The following is a 6,093-nucleotide window of genomic DNA, read 5'->3' on the forward strand; positions in this document are numbered from 1 at the left end:
TTTTTCAAGTTGTGATCCGCTTTTTTATAATGGGCTTATACAAAACTTCTCTACTGAGTTTCTAGAAATCATTTTTCATAATTTAATTTCAACAATGAATTGAAAGGAGTTATAATTAGGGGTATAATTAGTCTGATTTTAGAAAAAATTTAGAACCGAACTGATAAGTATCGGTTTTATATTTTTTAAAATCGATTATGCGCTAATTATTCTCTTAAACCGGTATTCTAATTTTACTAATTTTTAACCCGGTTCGGTCCGATTTTCTGGTTTTAGAAGTTAGTTGTTCCTTAAAAAAAAAAAAAATCTTGTATCCTCATGGTGGAATGACTAAAGATGACCTGAACATCAAAACACTATGCTTCTATCTTTTTTTATACCAAGCCTAATATACTAATAGGCAACACAGTTTAATAAAACTTTGTACCCTTCTGTATGATAGTCTATATATGCACATCAATCAAATCATACAGTTTAATGAACTTCAAAATCTTTGAGAATTTCATGAAGCTAATTCAATAATGTAGCATGAACCAAAGAAAACAAACATTAGCAGCTCAAAATCCCAACAAAACCCACTTCACTTTGCTATCAATACGGACTTTCTATAGGAAACCAATGACAAAAAGTCAAATTAAAAAATTACTATGATAGATTTCTCAATGAACTAAAACATAGTTAATAAATAGAAGATCTTGTTAATAAGCGAATTGAAAAAAAAAAAAAAAAAACCAATATCCAATACAACAAAAAGTTGAAATTCAAATGTCTAACACAAGCAAAGTTAAATAAAAATTTAGCTCGTTTCCGCATAAATATAAGGAACAATTGCAACCTCCAATTAAACTAAACTTAAGAAATAAATATTAAACAGAGAGGGTACCTGCGTAATCCCTCAACATGTAATCCATAATCAACAGAAACCAGTATAAGATAAATTGGACTTTGCATGCAAGGGAGGTGCTACGTAACAAGGGAAGGGCTACGCCGCTGCGTGCAGGGGAGGGGCTGCGGACAGAGATGAGCGACGAGCATTTGAGAGTAAGAAAGGGTTGCGGCCTACGTGCAGGAGGGGCAGAGTGGGAGGGGAGGTAGCAAAGATTGAGAACCTAAGAGAGGAGAGGGGCTACATACAGGGGAGGGGCTGCGAGGGACCAGAAGGGAGGTGGTAGAAATTGAATCTAAGAGAGGAGAGGGGCGAGCTACATTTTTTTTGTTTTACCCTAAAGGCTAAAAGTAAACGTACTAAAACGAGGCCCTTTTTTGAGTATATAATTATAACTTATAATATAGTGATTATAAAAAGTATATATTAGACTATTAGTATTTGTTAATTGTTATAGTCAATTTAGTTTATTATAACTATATTATTGATAGACTATAGTGATAGTCTTAGTATAGTAATTTAGTATTAGACTATAGTTTCATTATAGGCTATTAGTATTAATTATAGTGATTATAAAAAGTATATATTAGTATTTGTAATTATTGTAGTGAGTTTAGTTTATTATAACTATATTATTGATAGACTATAGTGATAGTAATATATTATTACTATAGTAATTTAGTATTAGTATTACTATATCATTATTTTACATGTCACTACAAGAGAAGTGGCATTTTCCAGCGGTGCGTTTCAATGCAAAAATCCCATATTTTCGATGCAAAAAACATTTCTTGTTGACCTTGGCTCCGATGCAGTTTGGATGCTAATGTTGGGATGCAACTAATTTTTTTCATCGAAATAGTAAAATCGATGCAAAAAAATATATTTGCATCACTGCATTTACCGTTGCAATAATAGTTTTTGGCTGATGCAATAACATGTTCAAATTCCATGTTGAATGGTTGATTAAATTTTTTTGCAACGAATAATATGCGATGCAAGAAGTTTTATAATGGTTGCAAAAAAGTTGTGCACTTGAGTTTCAGCCGTTGCAAATTATTTTTTCAATACGAAATACAATCGATATATATATCTTTTTGCGGCGAAAACTTATTGATGCAAAAAACTTAAATGTCAAAATTAAACTGGTTGCGATTTCAATTTCACGACAACACAAAAATCGAAGCAAATGTTCAATTGTATACGCGTGACGAACTTTGGTTTGATGCGAGTAGTTGTTGTCATCGATTGTTTTATTGTTGGGAAAAAAAAAATTTCTATCACTCCATAGTCTAATCGGAATAAAGCTTTATCAACAAGCGTTTGGATTTTAACGAGGAAAATAGTATGAAAAATCAATAGAAATAATAATCTTACTCTTGCTATAACCATAAAATTGGACATATTTGGGGTTGGTTGATGTATTTACGTACTCTCCAGAACCATAAAATTAATATATCTTAATTTTGATCAATTCAATAAAACTTGAATTGGTTATTTCCTCAATTTTCGTTGCCATTATTCTATATAATGATAAAATACTTTTCAATCCAATTAATTATATGTCATGAGCAAATGCATAAAATTTGCTCTGTGCCCAAAATCCAGATATAAAATAACATTTTCTATTATAATTGTGCCTTACTTTCCAGAATATTATTTCACTGGCAATACAATAGCATGGATGAAAGACATAGCCATAGTTAGTGGGAAAAAATACCAAACCAACGAGCCACAATATCTGCCAACATCATATAAAAGTACCTAGTAATATTCATTGATGAACTATTAAAATCGATCTGTGTCAAATACTGTAACAGATACATTCCATCAATCCTATTACTTAAGTCTGATCATGATATTCATATTCAGAGTCTTAGACTCCCAAAGTGCACAATAAAGCATTGATATGCTAGCATAATTAACCTTTGGTTGAAAAGTATATAATAGCAGGGCTGCTTTGCTCAACTTGAAGTCATGGACTTCTTTACCTTTGCTCTTGATCATCCTCTTTCCAACAGGAAGTTCAGTGACCAACTTGATCATCCTCTTTACCCCATTTATCTAGAACAATAGCCCACTTGTGAGTCATTACTACAACCATTATCAGACAACCTTAAATTATATTTAAAGCAATGTACCATGAACTTGGCATGGACTATACTACATTTAAGTTCTGATGAATGGAACTGCAGATTTTACTATAATCAGCTAGAGAGATTGTTGAAGCTTAAATGTGCAATGTAATTAGTTATTCAGCATACATGGTGCAATTTGTGACAGTATGAGGTATGAATAGAAAAACCAAACAATATCCATTGTACTGCAGCCAGGTTTGAATGAGAGAAGCCTACTGCTACATTGTAATAAAAGACCAAATTAACCTTCAAAGAATGGCCATCATATTTAGCTCTTCTACAAAATCAGTTTGAAACATGGGGGTGCAATAGCGTGGACTGATTCATCCTCCCAACTACTACCTGGGTCACATACCAAACAAGATACCAAATCCATCCACTCTAAAAAAGCTCAATTGTCCCATGAGGGGATGGATTATTAGCCTTGTGCATTCAAGGATGTAGGTGTTGTGTACTTAATGATTTCTACACACAGATGAGTTAAAGTTAAAACATTAAAATTGTTGCACAAATATAGAAGGGGATAGATTGTCCCATGAGGGGATGGATTATTAGCCTTGTGCATTCAAGGATGTAGGTTTTGTGTACTTAATGATTTTTACACACAGATGAGTTCAAGTTAAAACATTAAAATTGTTGCACACATATATAAGATTAGTAATACATTAGATATGTGAAGTTAATAAAAACAGCAGCTATCCAAGAGATAATTTGAAATCTAATCTTCTATCAAATATATATCTATATATATATATATTTGATAGAAGTTAAAGCCAAAATAGCATCATATGTACCCAGATTTCTGTAGTAGTGAATGCCACGACATCATCAAATCACATCAAAACACCTACAACCAAATGGAAAAAAATTTCATTATTTTTGACTTTGTTTAATAAGATACAAAACCATAAAAGCCACAAACTGGGAGAGTTGCACATTACCAGACAAAAGTCAACAACAAGCAGTGGGGCATATTGCAAGTATTCCATTTTCATTTCACATAAGCTGTGCATCCAATCATTTAGCCACTACAGTATTGTCACCATACCACACCTGGACGACCCCCCCCCCCCAAAACACTACCACAAAAAGAAAGCCCTCAAAAGTGATTGTACACTGCATCATACATCTTAAAGTTATTTCAAAAACCAAATGTGTCAGAATTTGCAAATGAGTGGCTAGCATATCAATCTCAAAAAAGGCAAAATACTTTGTCCCCACGTCCTAGGCAGTAGGGAGAGACTTTCCCTGGGACTGCCTCTCAGCCATCATGGTTTTCATAAACTTGTCATACTCCTGTTGTCTTTCCAACAGGACTCGCACATTATCCCTTAATTCATCATGGAGACCCTTATAGTACTCAGCATCCTTTTTATGTTTCTCAACAGACTCAACATATTGTTTATCGTGCTCTCGCTCACGTTTTTGGGTAGACTCCGGCATTATCATCTCTCCTAACCCTTTAGCGTACCCCGAATTATGTCCCAAAACCTCTCTAAACACCCCATCTCTGTCTCTCTTGTAAGAACCTCAGGTTCTAAATCACTTAGCTTTCCAACCATTTTCATCTGCAGTACACAAATAAGTACAACTTTGGTGTAAGCCCATCTCAAACATCAGCACAACCATGCAAGTTGGAACAAATAATTCAAGCTGATGATACATATATTAGTACATAATAATGCTAAATTGAAGTAAGCCTCACATAATTGTCTTCTGCAGTAGATGACACAAATTGGTCCTTCTTTTTAGACCAATGGACTTCCTTGTAGAACTCCACTAAGTTCGATGTAGGTTCACGCTGCATACATGCAACGTGAAAAAATAAAATTACTATAAGCTATGCTATTAAGTTTAACATACATGACATGGTTAGCCCAAAAAACACTCAACATGATTACCATCAAGACATGTCTCTATATATCAAAAGCTGTCAAGAAAATTATTAATACCTTCTCTTCTAGTATTCTTACAAACGACTTTCTTCCTGCTGTGTGATTAGTAGTACACATCGCTCTATTATCTTTATTTTGCCTTGACAGTTTTTGCCATCAGAAATAGTAACCAAAGTCAGTTTATTTGTGTAGCCCATATACTATAAAGAGAAATATGAATAAATAGAGTAGATCACATATATGATGTCGAAGGAACATACAATACCTTGAATGCTTCACTTCCCCACCTACCACATAACTTAACCCAAACCAATCCAAACCAATGGTTGCACCAATTCACATCCTTTGGCTAATGCTTCTTCATGAATTGCGTATCCTAAATATTTCGTGTGTAGCTAATGGTGGAATGCATTAAAACGTTTGCGAAGCTATTTCCAAACAGTTTTACGGTGATTCTCCAAATCCCAGTCAAATATGAAGTCACCCTACGTATACAATGGTACAATGTCAGTAAACAATGACAAATTCATCACATATATCTAATGGAAGTAGTTTCTCTTACCCTTACACGGTCGATAAGCTCATCCTTCACGTTCTCAGGTCCATCAGTCCATCGAGCATAACTCATGTCTGCATGATGCTTTAATATCCATGTTGTTCTTGTGGTAAACATAATTGCATTCTCACAACATGGTGCTGTTTGGCCATCATTGATTTTCAAAGAAATCTTCCCATTCTTTCGTAGCTTCTCAAACTCGGTTCACTTTGCGGGTCCGCGTCCTCGTTTCTTGGAAGGTAGCATTGATGGTTCTTGCATCGAGCCGACATCCGCCACTGTAGATCCATCAAGCATGTTAAGTACTAAGAACCCAAACTGGAATTCTATAAATTGATAGACCCAATTTAAATTAGAACAGTTAAGATTATGGCAGCTTACCAACATCATTTACATTCGGTTGTGGCTGTGCATCTACCTGTGGATTGTCCAAATCAGTGTCTTGTACCATGTTTGGTGGCTGTGGCGAGTCATTGGAGCTATCTTCTTCACTGTCATGATCTCGTAGGGTCCATGATTCAACTTGTGGATGCTGTGATGGTCTTCTAATTGTCGCAGCCCCAATACGTCTACTGCCTACACCTCGTCCTTTCCCTCTCCCTCGTCCACTTGGAGCCA

Source organism: Carya illinoinensis, chromosome 5 (assembly GCF_018687715.1).
Source record: "Carya illinoinensis cultivar Pawnee chromosome 5, C.illinoinensisPawnee_v1, whole genome shotgun sequence".
In the NCBI taxonomy this organism is placed as follows: domain Eukaryota; kingdom Viridiplantae; phylum Streptophyta; class Magnoliopsida; order Fagales; family Juglandaceae; genus Carya; species Carya illinoinensis.